Raw genomic sequence first — 2797 nt, 5'->3', positions numbered from 1 at the left:
ATTTTTGCAAATATCTGATGTGAGGGGCTATTATTTACTGCAATACCTATTATTTATTGCAATAAAAAATTCCTAAATAAAGAATGGTGAAGTGTGTGAATTTGATAATGATGACTGATCCTTTTTTGGGATTTCACCACAGAGTTCCTTTTGAGGAAGCACAGAAAAGACAGTGTTCATACATTCACACGGAGTCAGATGGAACCCTTTGTTTGACCAAGGCCTCACTGCATGAAAAGAAGAAATAGCCATACTTGGAAATATGAACAATTTATCTCTTCCCAGTCTCAATATGTGCCACCTCCATTAATTAAAAAAAATAAATAACTCCAGGACACCACTTTATATGTTAATCCACATGCATGCACACATTGCTTTTCTTCCTCAATTCAATAACATTGCTGCTCTCAGTCCAGGCTATACTTTAGAACCTCCTAGGGTCCTTTTAAAAATTCCAATGCATAAGACTCATACCAAAGCAATTAAATTAAAATCTCTGGTGGTCAGATCCAGGGGGAAAATTTTTTTAATTCCCTGATGACTCCAATCTGCAACCAAGGTTGAGAACCACAGCTCTAACAAGATTCTGCAATAATAATTTTAAAAGACTCAAACTGGTGAGGTAGCAAGCTAACAATAAGCTGAAGTAGGAGACATATCCCCACTGAGTTTCAAATGGAGATCAGTTTTATTTTGTGAGGCTCAAAACTGAAGGGGCCTGATTGTTTGAATAGCTAGCAAAGCAAAGAAAGAGGAAACGAGAAAGAGAGGACAACCGGAGGGCACTAGAGAAAATTTTGACATTCACATCATTCGAAAAATAATAAAAACCATTTTAAAAAAATAATTCTCTACTCATCTACTATCAGTAGTAGTCATATTATAATCAGATCCAAAGAAAGAAAGTCAAACAGGAGAAAACCTAACAAAGGGATTTAAGCTCCTTCTCTACAACTATAATTAACAGCAGGTAGATTTGAGTGCAAGTTTCCATAACACCCAATTAAAATGCATAGTAAGAACTGAAAATAATACACTGAATACAAGCAAAAATGACTTAGCTTTAGAAGTTAAGACTGTGAACCAGCTAAGATTAACATGTAATTCATTAAAAGTCACTTTAAGACCCTCTCGTCATTGTGACTATCATGCAAAATAATTCTGTCTCAAACTGTCCTATCCCAACCAGTGTCCTGCTTTACAGATCCTGACTTAGAGTCACCTCACCCAGGCACTAAGACCCTATCGATATCCTTCCTTGATTCCTTCATTCTGAGACACCAGTGAGATTTTGTCAAAATTGTGTTCTTCTTTGCTACAGTAGACCTAAAAAACAGCATGCTAGTTCTGAGGCAGGACAGATAGGGCAAGGACACCCCTCCCACTACAGGATATGGCTCTGGAAATTTTTCCTTTCTTCAGACCTCCTCTTATTTTAGCTCTGGCAAGGGGGGATAAGGCAAAGCTGGTCTTTTCCAGCTTAGATGCCATCTTTGGGTAAGGCATTTGGCTAATTATAATATCATAATCTCATCCACATTGAAAATACTATGGCTCTCATCATGCACCTGATGCTATGACAGTTCTTGGAATGCCATATAAGGAAGAAAGAATGGGAAACTGAGCTCCCCGCCTACTGGGAGGAGACAACAAAGTTACATCAGTACCACACTTCCAGGTTCTGCCTCCAGGAAGAACAAAACCTTCATAGCCAGGCATCTTGGGCCTCTCTCTGTCTGTCTGTCTGTCTGTCTGTCTGTCTGTCTCTCTCTCTCTCTCTCTCTCTCTCTCTCTCTCTCATTTGTCCACACTTCCTTCTTGAGTGTGCACTTTTGTTTTAATAAACGTTGTGCTTTTCTGCCTGCTGTTCATCTTGCCCTTGAATTCTTTCTCATGTAATAAGACAAGAATCTGGTAATCAGAGCCCCCTGAGCTTCTGACAACAGTTCTACAGCATTTTCTGGTGGTATTTTGGAGAATCCACAGTCGACACCTTCAAGATGAAAGGTTACATTGCACTTGAAAAGTCTACACTTGGGTGTGGTGGGGGGGTGGGGGAGCGATGTCAGCAAGATGGCAGCTATCCCCCAAGGCAGAAGATAATTGCCAGGACCTGACTAATGGTCACACAGTCAGATCCTCCCAAAGGCTATAGATAACATCTTGGCTTATGTTTTAGTTTCTGAGCCCTAAGGTGGAATGAACCCACCTGACTACTTTCTCATGAGGCCAGAAAAAGGAAACTGGAAGAGACCTCAGAGCTGTCCTCAAGACCTGAAGAAATAATTTATTACCCTTACCTCACCTCTGACCCATCAATTCTCAGCACAGTCTTGAACCCCTAACACATGGTATCTTGTGATTTTGCCTTGTATAATCTGTAACCGACACTCTATCAGGGAGTCAGTTTGTTTGGAGCACAAGCTTCTAGTCTTCATATTGGTCAATTCAATATGAAACGAAATTTTTTTTCTATACTGTAAATTCCTGCTCATGCATTTCTCTGGGCCAGTGCACACAGGGAGGTAGGCCTGAGGAAAAACACTTGAGTTCTGGTAAGAGCAGTAGAGGAGTTTATTGAGCTTGTTTCATCCCAGAAACACCCAATTAAACAACTGTCAATGCATGAAAAACACCTTCACCAGAGTTAAGGTTTCCCAGTTAGGGATTACAGCACAAGAGTGGAGAACAGAAATCAGAAAAGATGCCTCTAAGAAGGTAGGAAAGATGGTTTTGCATTATCCCTATCCACCTTGCCCCAAGCCTGGGCAGCCCAGCCCAAGGGGGTGTGTGGGGG

This window comes from Pteropus alecto, unplaced genomic scaffold (genome assembly GCF_000325575.1).
Source record: "Pteropus alecto unplaced genomic scaffold, ASM32557v1 scaffold37, whole genome shotgun sequence".
NCBI classification, from domain to species: Eukaryota; Metazoa; Chordata; class Mammalia; order Chiroptera; family Pteropodidae; genus Pteropus; species Pteropus alecto.
The sequence above is the reverse complement of the archived record's forward strand: the minus strand, read 5'-3'. Positions refer to the sequence as shown.